At 35.6% G+C, this 14,993-nt stretch overlaps 1 pseudogene; it reads left to right on the top strand.

The window, feature by feature from the left end:
* The first annotated feature begins 275 nt into the window (after positions 1-275).
* Positions 276-1,045, top strand: LOC104866692 (annotated as a pseudogene).
* Positions 1,046-14,993: the final 13,948 nt, after the last annotated feature.

Here is a 14,993-nt window from a genome sequence, read left to right on the forward strand (position 1 = left end):
GTCCATCCAGAGGTGACACTGTGAATGGTGACTGTCTGTCTTTCAGGTTCTGTTCATTGAATGTTGCTATGTCTTCCGGCTCTGGAAGACAAACCAGTGACATGAGAGGAGAAAATTACACAAATGAATCACAGTTTCGTCTGCTGGGCCTCACAGATGATCCTGAACTGTAGCCCTTTCTCTTTGGGCTCTTCCTGTCCATGTACCTGGTCACGGTACTAGGGAATCTGCTCATCATCTTAGGCATCAGCTCTGACTCCCACCTCCATACCCCAATGTACTTCTTCCTCTCCAACCTGTCTTTTGTGGACATCTGTTTCACCTCCACCACCGTCCCAAAGATGCTGTTGAACATCCAGGCACACGAGAAAGGTATTACCTACACAGAGTGCCTCATTCAGGTATATTTTTTTATGATTTTCGTGGGGATGGATAATTTCCTACTAACAGTGATGGCCTATGACCGCTTTGTGGTCATCTGTCATCCCCTGAAATACATGATCATCATGACTCCTTGGCTATATTTCCGGCTGGTTCTAATGTCTTGGATAATAATTTTCTGTTTCTCTCTACTTCTTATTCTCCTGCTGATGAAACTGACCTTCTCTTTTGGAACTGAAATCCCTCATTTCTACTGTGATCTTTCTGTACTTATCAAAATGGCCACTTTTGATATTTTTTTCACTGTCAATTCATAGTAATGTATGTATCATTTATTATGTTGGTTGTGTGCCCCATCACTGGGATCTTCTTCTCTTATTCTCAGATATTATCCTCCTTAGTAAGGATGTCCTCCACTGTGATCAAGTATAAAGCATTTTCTACCTGTGGGTCTCAGCTCTGTGTGGTCTCCTTGTTCTATGGAACAGCAATTGGCGTTTACCTCAGTTCAGCTGTTACTCATTCTTCCAATGTAAGCTCTGTTGCCTCTGTTATGTACACTGTGGTGACCCCCATGCTGAACTCCTTCATCTACAGCCTGAGGAACAAGGATGTGAAGGGGGCCCTGGGAACACTTCTCAACAGAATAGCCTCTCATTCTTGATCTTCCGTTTACTTACCAACCAAGGTTTCATTGAGTGAATTTAGGAATGCTGTGTATTTTTATATATTGCATGTCAAATTTTTCTGGAGTATATTTTATGTTTAAATTCTTGTATTTCCAAAGCACCAATTATGCTGTTGTTGAGTCTTTTATTTGTATTGGTTTCCCTTAAACAACTTCCTCAGTACTTATTTTTTCTTTAACATGATCTATGAAGTTTCATATTTGGTAAATAATGGACATGTTTGAGACTTTTGACATGATGGAAACACTTACATCACGTGCAGACCCTGTATTATCAAATCATTGTATGAATACCAAAGTTCTTATACTTATTTGCCTTTATTCGTGTGTTTATTTTTTCTGGAAGATATTCCAGACTATCCTTGACTCTTTGTATGTATGAATATATCATCTTGAGGGCCTGGGATTTAGCTCAGCAGTTCTGCCACCTGCTTTGCAAGAGCAAGGTCCCCAGTTTGATCCCTGACACTAATATATCTTGAAATTCTTTCCTTGAACTATTTCTTAAATTCACCTAATTTCTGAACAGAAAAGGCTCAGACCAGTATGCACCCTAATTGGATACTCACACTGAAGACACACTCCTTTGTTGTCCTACTTTTTTAATAAAAATCAATGATTATATTTTTAAAATAAAGCAGGAATCTACCTTTGAACTCAAGTTTACACATTTTATTCATAATGATATAGTGCCTTGAGAATTCTGAAATACTTTGTGACTCCCCCTTTTTCTCATCTTTCTTTATGTCCTTATTTTCTTATTCCTTCCTTCCCTTGTATCTTCATTTAATTGTTTTTTCTTACTTACCTTCCTTATTCCTTCTTTCCCTTTCCTGCTCCTTCATTTGGACTCTTTTATTTGATAATGCTTACTTGCTGCATTTCTTTTAATGGATGAATAATATTGTAATGCGTATACCCACAGGCTGTTTACATATTTGTTAATTTCTGAACATGCAGGTGAGTGCAATTTTTTGAATACTATGAACAGTGGTGTGATAAGATATGCATGCAAATTTATTCATTTGTTTGTAGTCCTACAAATACATTTGCATTTGTTTCTCTTAAATATAATGGTGGTTCAGACAGTGACAGACAGGATATGCTGTGATCATCCTGAAACAATGATGGCAAACTTTTGAGAGTTTTCAGTGATACAAACAGCCCACTGTGGCTTCTATGCCACAGGTCCAGCAACCCTATCCTAAAAGTTTGTTTTTCTCAGTGATGTCCTAGTGACATTTGTTTGTGTAATCACACACTATGACATTCTCACAATGACAAAGTGATATAACAAGTGTTTTTAACAACCTTCCCTAGTTTTTAATCATCAAATGAGTATACTTCTCTATAATTACTAATATATGTGGAAATGGAACTATCTTCTGGATTATAAGTTCATTTTATGTTTAATATCTTCAAGAATAACCAAACATTTTTTACATTGCAATATATAAAGTTTCTAACATCTTTGCACTAATGCTTTTAATTTTCTATTTAATCAAATTAAAGTTTTCTATAGGATGTGTAGCAGTCAGCTTTCCTGACACCCACACTCACAACCTAAAAGAAAACACATTTAGTTTGGCTCATTCTTTGGGAATTTCTGTCCATGTTTGCCTGACTTGAGGGAAGAGATATGGTGGAAGGGCATGTTGGAGCACAGCTGCTCTGTTCATGTCTCAAGGGATACATGTCCAAAAGGGAGAGAACACATATCTAGTACTCAAAGCTATGTCTCTGTGACCCCATCAGAGACATCCAGAAATGTGATCCTCCAATCCCTCTGGAGGCTCTTGAGCCAATCAAGTTGATACAGATGTAAAGTAGTAACAAATTATGCTTTTGCTTTCAGTTTATTCATGTTTAAACATTTTTCACAAGGGTTTGGTGAATATTTCATTGATTTATATGCAGAAATGTCATCAAATTTTTGCTCATTTTGCAATAGTGTACTGTGTTATTTTTCTTCTGATGTATAACATTTCTTTATAAATTTTAAATTCACGACCCTTATCAGATATGTGTTTTCAAATATTTCCTCATGTGTGTTACTTTTCTATTTCAAGTACATTTATTCTTGTAAATCACAGTAATCAACTAATGATTTACATTAGACCTCTTAAAATTTTCCTCCTCTCTAGCTAAAACTTTAGATCTTTTAATCAAAATTTATCCAATTCCAATGACTCACAAGTGCTACTATCCACCATTTTCACTCTATTTTTATGAGTTTCAATATTTTATATTCCATATGTGATCCCCTATATTGTTTATCTTTCAAAATCTGGCTCATTTCTCTTTATTTTTCCCTCATTGAGTTTATTGGTAATTTCTCTTAATAAAATGTTGCACATGATCACCAAGTTGTTCAAAATAATGGTTTCTCTTTTATCATTTAGTTTATTGGTACATTTTAGGTGTATGATTAATAAGGTATTTAGCTCTTAAAATGATATCTGGTTCTTATTTTTCCCCATTACCCTGCCCTCCCTTCCACCCCTCCATATTTACAAAAACTTTGCTTCAATTTCTCCTTATTCTCATATTTATTCCTTTCCTTTACACTACTCCTCCCACTTCCTCTTTGGGATTTGTGTTCCTGTTTCCTATTATCTATGATATATTTTGATCTTTATTTATACTTTCAGTTTCTCGCACCAGAGAAAATATTCAATATTTGCAAGTATGTGATTGCTATTTATTTCCCTTAAGAGCACGACCTTAATGGGCACCCATTTAGATTTAAATTTCTGTAGTTTCTCATTCTTTTTGGTTGACCAAACAGAAATCCTATCTATACATTTATTGGTTGATGGACATTAGGGTTGTTTTCAATTTTTAGCTATTACAAAAAGTGCAGCTATAAATATGGGTCTGCATATATCACTGTGGTATGATGATTTTAATACTTTCAGGAAAATACCAAGAAGGAGAATAGCTGGGTCAAATGAAACCTCTCATTTTAGAGTTTTGAGGAATTGCCACATTTTCACAGAAGTTGCACCAGCACGCATCCCCACCAAGAGTGAAAAAGGATGACTTTTATCCCCCACATGTCTTAGCTGGTATTTGTTACTTCTTCTTAAAAGAAGTCAAGTGATATGTCATTATGGCTTATTTTATATCACACTGCAGGGAGAAGGCCATATGGGCCAGAGCTGCACATGGGTGCTCAGAACACATAACAAACTTCCTGAATATGAAACTGACACTCAAAAAAGTTTTAAAGAAAATCTTAGTAAAAGTCAATGCAGGTCAAAAGCTCATGGAACCCAGCAGAATGAATCTTTCAGGCACAACATGAAATTAAGTGCAACAGGGGAGAACCCAAAAACAAGAAAATGCCATGATAAGGAAAAGTCAAAACAAATCAGTTATAACCATAAATGCCAATGTTCTCAATTCACCAATGAAAAGAATTAGACTGATAGAATGCACCAAGAAGCAAGATCTAACCATATGCTCCATAAAAGAAACACACCACTTAATTTACACAGAATCTCACAAACTTCAGTCAAAGGATGGAAAACAATAACCCATGCAACAGGAACCTAGAAAAAGCAGAAATAGCTATCCTATGTTCAGATAAAAAGATTTCAAACCAACACTAAGAGACACAAAGAAAGTCACTTCATTCTTGAAAGGGAACAATCCAAGAGGAAGAGATGACAATCATTAATATATATGTATTAAATACTAATAAAAGAAACACTAACAGACATGAAAAATAAAAAAGCACTAATACAGTGATAGTAGGGGACCTCAGTACCACACTGTCACAAGTAGGTAGATCATCTTGACAGAACATAAACAAGAAAATACTAGAACTCAGTCTAACTCTGGATTAAATGGCTTTAACAGATGTTTACAGAGAGTTCCACTCCAGAAGAAATACACACTCTTTTCAACTGCACATGGGATGTTCTCCAAAATATACCCCATAATGTTCATAGAACATATTTAAGTAAGTTGAAAGTAATTGAAGTTATTCCTCAATATTTTATCACACCATAGTGTGATAAAATTGGAGATCAAGAGCAAAATAAACAGATAGAATTTAATATGCATGGAAACTTAACAAAACAATTCTGAATAACCAATGGGTTACATGGAAAAATAAAGAAAAAGGGACTGAGGATTTAGCTCAGTGTTTCGGTGGCCTGCCTTCCAAGTGCAAGGACCAGAGTTCAATCCACGGTACCAAAAAAAGAAAAAACAAAAGAAAAAGAAAAAGAAAAAAATCAGATGGCTTCTAAATTGAATGGCAATCCTAGTACAACATATTGGGATCCATGTTACATTATGAAGGCAGTCTTACTAGGGGAAAACAGCAGTGAACACTTATATTAGAGAAGCAGAGAGAGCTAAAATAAACAAGTCGATGCTGAACATGACTTCTAGTAAAAAAAGAGCAGGAGAAAACCAAACCTCATACAAGGGGGGAGAGGGGATTATAAACATCAGAAGAGAAATCAATGCAATGGAGACTAAGAGATGACACCAAAAAATCAATGAAGCAAAGAGTTCTTCAAAAGAATAAACAAAATTGACCAACTCATAGACAACCTTATCAACAGAAGGAAAGACACAATTCCATGCAGTTACAAATGAAAGGGGTGGAATTAAAATGGACCCAGTAGAAATCCAGAGAAACATCAATGCCTATTTTAGAACCTATATGCCAGTAAGATGGAATACACATAACAAATGGACAGATTCTTAGATATATAAGAATTACCAAAGTCGAATAAAGAAGACCTAAAAATTCTAAACAGTGCCATGTCAATCAACAAAACTGAAAACTTAATTCAAAATTTACCAACAAAGAAAGGCCCAGGTCCTGATAACAAAGAAATGTCATTCTCATATGGGGAAAAATATTTTCGTTTTGCTCCAGTGACACACTCAGTATAATTTTAATCATGAGATATCATCATAGTCAATACTTTTCTCTATTTTATTTTAGCATTAGGACATAGACACACCACATGCAGCTGTAGAAAAATACTAAAGCAATCTTTAATACACTTCAAAGGAGAAAGAGATTAAACAAAACAAAGAGAGGGAGAGAGAGAGAGAGAGAGAGAGAGAGAGAGAGAGAGAGAGAAAGTGTCCTATAAATCTCTGTTCATTTTTTTTTCTTCACAGGGCATCCCCAAGGTTCTATCTCCTCAGGGCAGGTAGCTATCCTCTGGATAGAGACTCAGAAAATAAAACTATACTAGACTCTCTACCCTTTACCAACATGTCATCTTATCTTCTGAGAATCTCATGTCCTTATTCCCATAGGTTCTCTTGAAGTAAAATCATGTTTAGAGAAAGAAACTATGCTAGCAAACCAAGATATTGAAACTATTGTTTTCTGTTTCTTTGAAAGAAAGAGGAAAGTCAGTAAACAGTCAAATTAGGACACTTTTTCCTGCAAAAGACGTCACTGCTATAGATGGGAGGTCAGAGATAGGGCCCTGGGCCCTAGGGTGGAGAAATCTCTGAAACATTTCTGTTGTCTATCTCTTCATTAATTTAGGCAACCTTTATTAGTAAAATATGGAGCTATTCCTTTAAGTTCCATTTAAAATCACTAGATACGTGAACTCACAGGTCTGCCTAGCAGCCATAATTTACATTTTTGCAAAGGCACATTTATCAACTTCCTACAAGGATATGAAGGTCATAAAGACTTAACGAAATAGTCCCACATTCTAGTTAGCATGTAAAAACACAAATGCAAATTATTTTACCTAGTGTAAGGCAAATCAGTTGTTGCATGCTACCTTATCCTGATTTCTGGTAGGAGGGCTGGTCTGACTACAAGGGATTCATTCTCCAAAGAACTCCAAAAAGGTTGGAGAAAAATTTTAGGGGAGGTTTTCACTCATTAGCAGAGAGAAAACATCCAAATAATCTTCTAACCATTTAAACATCCAGAAAAGTCAACACATAGCACTCTACAAATAAATAGTGGAAGTTGTGAAGTCCTTAACCTGTCAACAAAGGTATTTGTCTCCTCTACATATGTGCTTGATGAAGACCATGCCGAGGGTGAGACAATATTAGAGGAAATTTTGCTCTATCAAAGATTTGTATATTTAACTGGAGATCTGTCAAAATCCAAACCTCTATGTTGACCCTTAATGGAGGCTTAAGAAAGGGCTTTGATGGATCATTTCAGATCACTCTGGGATGGAAGATATCTGATGATCACTGACAGAGTCTACCTTTCACTTCACTGCGGAATCCAGATAGGGATGAGATGTGGAGATTTTATGCTCACTACCCAGATAGGCTGTTGGGAGCTAGTTTCTTCAGAGGAACCTTTGAGTATCTGCTGGAGATTTTTCCTGGCTTTCACCTCTCAATTCTCACCTCAGGTTCCACTATTTCCAGGCAATCAGGGATTGGTCTCCAAAATGAACCCAGTTAACTATGTGGTCAATGTTCCATTTACCATTGGCTTCAGTGGGAGCGGGAACTTACCAGATTGTAACTGAAGAAACCTCTCCTTTTCTTTGAGAGTGGCAGCTGCCCTAAAGGCAATTACTAGTTTGTAGAGTAACCGCCATTTGTTTAAGATTCTATAAGGAACAGATAGAAGCCTGAAGTCTCTTCACCTGAGATGACTTTATAACAGACCTCTCAGACAGCGTTTTTAGGCAACTAATTCCAAAACAACATATGCAAAAAGGAATATAATTTAATTTTAAGAAAGGAAAATGCATCATAAGAGGTAAGCAATTTTCAAATAATTTAAAACATACAAATGAAAATTAAGACACTTTTGAAACAAAAACCAAAACAAAAGCCATAATTAATGAAATAGAAACCAGAATCCATAAAACAAATAGCCAGAGCCTATAAAATAAAAACTTACAATCTATGAAACAAAAAGAGCAGAGCTAGATCCTATGAAATAAAACTCTTATCTCAGACCAATAATCTTGGTGGAAGATTTCCAAAAAAGATTTAAGGTGGACAGATACAAATCCCAAACCTTCTTGGTATCTGAAGTGAGAGTTTGTTTTCTCTAAAATCAAAGAATGAATTCTAGAAAAAACAGAGGTTAAGATCAGGAAAATTTATTTAGAGAAATATAACTTCTGCCTAAGAGAGACAGCATGGGGACCATGAAGGGGGTTACCCCATCAATATTTTTGTCTGTATATTTTCAAATGAACACATTACCTGAATAAACTTGCAAGCAATTTCAGTACAATATTTCCATATCTATTTCTGATGTGCTTTTCTTAAAGAAGGGTTCAAAACATTGCTTTAGCTACATCCTGACATTTAGAAATTGTGCCCTAATATTATTTTCAACAAAATATCAAAAATTTTGAAAATGTAAACACTTAGTAACATTTCCTTCATAATTAAAGTTTTTTAAATTAGAAACTGCATAAAGAAGATGTGGTTTTTCTACAAAATGGAATACTATTCAGCCATAAAGAACGAGAAATTAGAGTCATTCATAGAAATGGATGCAATTTGAGGATATACTCCTAAGTGAAATAAATAAGTCACACATGTGTAAATACTGAATAGTTTCTCTGGTGTGAAAAACTATAATAGTACACAAGATCCTAATGAGATAATTAACATGTGAAATAGGAAGAAAAGGGCCAAAGGTGTAGGGAAAGTGGGAAGGGTAGGAGAAAGGTAATAAGGGAAAATAAAAATATAGGGGAAAATGAAAAAATGGAAATAAAGTGTTTGTAAACGTGGCAGGGAGGAAGGGGTGAAGGGAGGGCAGGGACAAGAGGCAAAAAATGAGAACCAAGACTTGTCATGTAAAGGTACAACATCCCAGTAATGAATGTAACTGTACTGTATACCTAGAATGCACCAATAAACTCCATAAAAAGGAAAAAAAAAGTTTTTTTTACTTGAGTTATTTTCTATAAAATTTCAGTTATTGTTATTTCATAAGTGTCTTTATGACATGTGATCCAAATACGGTGAATACTGGTGATAGTTGCTATAGAAATGAAAGGTAGGCTCATAAACACATTGTGGTTCATCTTCATCCACCTCATTCACATGATCTGAAGGAGTGCACATTCTGGATCCTCCCCAAAGTAAAAATGACCAGGAAGAGGCCCAACTCCCATGCAGGAACACCATCATTTACTTATAGCTGCTGAGTTCTGTGTCAATGTGAACTCCCTCCTATTATCCCACACACATACTTAATTTCAACCAGAAGGATTCCCTTCTTCTGCTAAGCCCTAAATATCACTCAATTCATAGGCTAGATAGAGATTCATTGCATGTCACAGACATAGAATTTGGTGCAGGTCAAAAGCAAGACAGCAGCAATGTGGTTAGAAGGTTTGGCACAGCATACTCACTCACAGTGCTGGAAAAACAAAATACGTAAGTCATTGCAGGGATTTGCAGGGGCAATATAACAGAGATCAAGGAAGCCCCTCTAGAGAAGAAGAATGGGTGCTAGACTGCAGTCTCAGTAGTCCAGCAACACCCCTGAGGTTTTTCTCTTTCTAGTAGTCAAGAGAACCAGTACTTGGAGGGCAACCATGTCCATCACTGGTGGACACACACAAGCTCCTGTTCCTAACCACAGAGCTCAGGTGCTCAGCACCCTACAAGAGCTGCTACATGGGCTCTTTCACTTTTTAATTGAAAGAGTAGAGCACATTGGCCAAATTTTGAATACAGTTTAACTGGGACTGAAATGATTTTATATGGGTTTTTCTTGTAGGTGGCTTTTTTTCTGCTATCATCTGAAATTGCTTTTTGAAATAATTGAGGGGATGTTCCATGCTAGAAAGACCATAAGAATCCAAGCTAAGGCTCCTAAAGATATGCACTAGTTTTTCCATTCTCAAAGGTTGTTGCATAAGTTTAACTAAATTAGTTATTAGTTTTATAATAATCAATTGGTATCAATTTTCCTGTACCCTTTACAATATTTTGTTTCAACTCCCACTTCTTTTTTTTTTTAACTTATCGCCCTCTTGGACACATGCAAATCTCCAACCCTATCTCCTTCTTTTACCTTTAACCAACACAGACCTTACAATGCATTTTATGTTTCATCTTGTATTGTTTTTAGTAGGAGTTAGGGGGTCAGCAATGTCCTAGTAGTAGTGCAGCACTAAGAGTTCATGCCTTCATTTCTATAGTTCCTTACCTAGACACACGAAGTACTCCTAGGAGAAGGATTGTTTTGAGGGTGAGCTAAATTAATTTTCTGATTCATAAATCAGACACAATGTCCCTGAACTTTCCAGCATGCCCCATTTAAACTCCTTTCTCCATCCCTCTGTACTTTCCATTGGCATCAATTCAAATCCCTCTCCCCCCCTCATATTTTGTAACAAAGATACTACCAGCACAATGTATAATTTTATTATTTTTTTCTGTTGTTCTTTTCTTTCAATCTTAGAATATGTATGCAGGGTGTTTGTATAGGAAATGGAGAAAGGAGTTAATTATTGCTTTACTTTTTAAATATGCTGGATTTTCATGTTACATTACCCCTCAAAAAATTTGTGTATAGAGCATTCACCCATAAGCTTTCTTGATAGGCATTGCTTGACTCCCTCATTCTTACACCTTGTGACAAAATCAAATCATATTTTTCTTCCTCTTATTTATTTTTCCTGTTATATGAAAAATACTTTCTACAATTTCTCTGCTGCAGATATGTGAATAATACAGTCAAAATTGTACTTTTTTATCTCTTTCACTCGGTATCATTTCCTTTTTTCTTCTTTCCCTTTTTCTGAACTATTTCCTTATGTTCTTCTACTTTTCAATTCTCTTATTTACAATCCTGAGCATAAGTAATCTTTTGTTTTCTTCCTGGCTTAGAAGGAAAGAACAAAAAATTTTAGACAAGTTTAAAATTATGTGACTAATGTCTCATTGGTTATGTAGATGCTGATATAACTGCTAGTTTTTCTCTCCTAGTAACACAGTGACGAGGGATGTCCCAATTGCTCTGAGGAGGTTAAATAGGTGCATAAATACCAACACACAAAAGAGCCAACATCACCTCTGACAGAGACACACACCAAATGAAGAGATCTCCACAGAAGGGACAGGGCATTCTACCCTAAATGAGGAGAGATTATTTGGATTCAAGGACCAGGATAGTAGGGAAGATGAATCCAACAGATCCTTGATGACTCAAAAAAATATCAAAATTGTAAGACTTAAATGAATATTAGAAGATAACACTAGAAATATTTAAAAGTTCACCAATATTGCATAAAATTTTTTCCAAATCTTTGAAAATAAATAAGAATCCAGGTAAATATAAAGACTTAAATATTTCAGCCCCCAAAGAACTCTCTCTATTATAATTCATAGTCAAAATCCCAGAAATTAAACACTAACTGAGAATACCCAGAGAACAATACAGCAGGCTACTGCCCATGAGGAGCAGTATAGCAGACCTCAGCCTGTAGCACAAATTTTGTCATTTTTAAACTGGCTCTACATTTTGGTTAATTCCCCATTGGGCAGCAGAGGTATGGAATTACCAACCATCCAGATCCTAGATAAGAACAACATCCAGGGAGAGAAGGTAAGCCTGGGGGTGGGGATGCAGACCTCAGGAGAAAGTGTGGACCTTGCCAGGAATTACAATGTCACTTTAGCAAAGTTACTGGAAGGGAGACACATACAGGAGACCACCATGGAGAGGGTATTGGGTAGACACAGATCATCTGAGAAGTTTAAACTCAGGCTGGAAAGGAAACAGGTTCTTCCCTCTGAAGGGAGAAATCAGGCATTAAGGTCATTAGTCCAACAGTCTTCTTGAACCTCTAACCTGGGCCTATATACAGCAAAGACCAGAAAGCTGATTGATTTTCCTAAACTACAAATATAATCAAAGACATACTTTGGCTTGGATGGCTACCAAAGTCTGGGGTGAACAGAAAGTGGGACCTTTAAAAAGGGTAACCCACAAACCTATAAGCCCTAAAATTAGGCAAAAAATAAATTGTGACTGACCAGATTCAAGCACTTCAGATCCAAGACATAAACCACTCATTCCAAAACACAGAATAGTGCTCTATTTTGACACAACTTTAAATTTTTTAAAATTTTAAAAATTATTTTGTGAGATTGGGTATTTAGCTCAGTGGTTCTGTTGCCTGCCTCACAAGCAAAAGGACACAAGTCTGATCTCCAGTACCAAGAAATAAAAAAAATACCTTCTCTTTTTAAATTTTTTTAGCATTTTGGGGTTTTCTTTTTTCTCTTTCTTTCCCCTTTTAAATTTTTTTGCTTCTTATCTTTTATTCTCTATATTTTTCAATTATTCTGTCTTCTTTTACAATTTGTATTATTTCACATGATTGTTTTAATACTATTAACTTCCTTTTACTCTATCTCACTTCTATCTCCTCCTTACTTTCCATTGATTAATTTTTCAAATTTTATTTTTTATTTTCTACTTCCCCACCAACTACCATTACTAATATAATTATAAAGCTTTGTATATATTTAGATAGCCAGTTAACTCTTATTACTGATAAATACTGAGCTATTGTTAGAGGAGGTTAACTAGTTTCATTGAGTAGATATTTACTGTAGGTCAATATTTGTTTAGTGTTTGTAAAACTTTATCTCTTTTTTCTATGTTTAAGGATGCTACATTTTTAGTTCTTATGGTTTGTCAATATCTATTTTGTCTTCAACACTATTGTTCCTACTGATTTTATTACTATTATCAAGGTGACATCATTGATACTCTTCATTGGTTTTCCCTGGATGCCAACATTTGGGTTACCTTGGTGTAATTTACAATAATGTGGTCCATTCACAGACAACTGGGTACTCAGCTAAATGTGCTGCAGCCTTAACTTCAAAATATTTGGAAGTGTTTGGATCATCAGATACTGTAAACCCCTGAAGCATTACCAGAAAACTCTGCAGTAGGCTCTCATATCCTTCTCAGTGTATGCTTCAACAAGGCTGAAAGAAAAAAAAAAGAAGGAACTAAGAGACAAAGAAACCAGGTAGCCAGGACTATTAGTGCTGCTTAATTAATAAAGGCACTCATTAGTTCAAGCCACTGATTTGTTATTAGTAATCAAATGGTGTAAGGGTGGGGCTATGTGTGAGGGTGGAACTATGTGTGAGGATGCACAGTTTTGAGCTTTCTATGGAAACAAATGCAAGCAAGGCCATAAACAGGACAGTACATTCCCAAATGAGGAATAGAATATACAAAATGTATGGTTGTAATTAGAACACTGTCCTTCTAAGTAAGAAGGTTTTAGTTGTTGGAATGGAATTTGGATTCAAGTTACTCTGACCTCTGCACTTAAGCTTTGGCCAGACTCACTTTTCACAACAAGCCATTTATGGGTTTCAGTCTTTATAGCCTGAACTGCTTACAACATGCTTTTAGCATAATCAATACTGAGAACTCCCATGTTCAGAGAGAAACAAAGGCTAATAGTTCACTATGCCCAAAGCGCATCAGTGACTATATACTTTAAAAAGTTACTTATAGTAACGATGAAGCTTTCCACTACAATCAACCCATAAGCCTCAGAACAAAATACATAAAAGATAGAAACATGAGAAGTGAAGACAAAAAAATGCCTACAAAAACTCCAAATTCCCCAAAAGCTAATCCATGGGGGAGTGGAAATAGATTGAAAACTAAATTTTCAGTGTTTTCCTCAGGTTTTTACTAAATATTGCACTGATAATGAACCATCTCAAGTTTTGTGAGAAAGGGACACAAATGTATCCACACAAGAATACCCAAAGTGTAGTTTTAGATTCACTAGCTACATTAATAGGGATGTAATGTAAGCATTACTTTAGGTAACATTTTTGCGGTTGTGTAGACTGATAAAAACAATGACAGAAGATGTGGATGGTGGCATGGATATCTTGTCTTGGAGGCCAAAGTCAGAACTGTCCTGAACTGTCAGGTGTCTGCTTTCTTTCTTTTTCTAATGTGCCTGTGATCTAACCCTCTTTTTCATATAGTGGACATAACAGGTGTTACAAAATAATCTATTCCACGATCTTCCAGGAGGCCCTACAGGAAGAGCACAGGGAGCAAGATATATTTGCTTGAACAACAGAGAAATAAAATGAACCATCGTCATTTCAAAAGAACATTCTGCCTACATTTGCAGGCAACATGCTCTGTATATGGAATCCAACATATCAGTTAGACAAACAAACAAACAAATGAATAATAGTTTCCTTCATTTCTACTTAATGGTTGATACAAGTTAATTCAAATGTCATGTTCTTGTATTTTCTCTAAGGTAATATTAACATTGTTTAAAACAATGGAAGAGTGTATATTGGAAAAGAAACAAATTATATGAAACATTTGAATAATGTCTGACATTTAGAGAGTTCCAACACAGATCATAATGTAAACATTGTTCTTATCCTCATCCTTGTCCTCAGAGTGATATTCATAATCCATTGAGAGAGCTTAGAAAGCAGCCTGTTCATCATAACCTGAATTTGGTGTTTCATTGCACAGAGCTCATTTAGACAAATTGTTCCATTCTATACATATCTCTAAGGATTTCCTAACTGTAGTGAAAAAGAAGGAAAATAAGTGCCCAAAGAACATGTTGGGCCTTTTCTGTATTCAAAAAGAATCTTGTGCACAATATCCACCTATTTTTTCTAAGAACCATCCCATTTTTTCACTTTACTTTGGTAACATATAAAAAACGAAGCATGGTCAATTAAACCATATTACCTGCAAATTTCAGGGACAGTAATGACAGGCACATCACTGTATAATAATCAATACTATCACCCAACTCCAGAAATTTTTCATCTTCTGGCTTGTACTTTTTACACATTTATAAGACTGAATTTTTTTAAACCTACTACACTCATTCTACTATGAGCCATGATGTAGAATGAAGGTACCAATATGCAAACATACTATGCACAA

This window comes from Fukomys damarensis, unplaced genomic scaffold (genome assembly GCF_012274545.1).
Source record: "Fukomys damarensis isolate Sample0158 unplaced genomic scaffold, DMR_v1.0_HiC HiC_scaffold_37, whole genome shotgun sequence".
Classification (NCBI taxonomy): domain Eukaryota; kingdom Metazoa; phylum Chordata; class Mammalia; order Rodentia; family Bathyergidae; genus Fukomys; species Fukomys damarensis.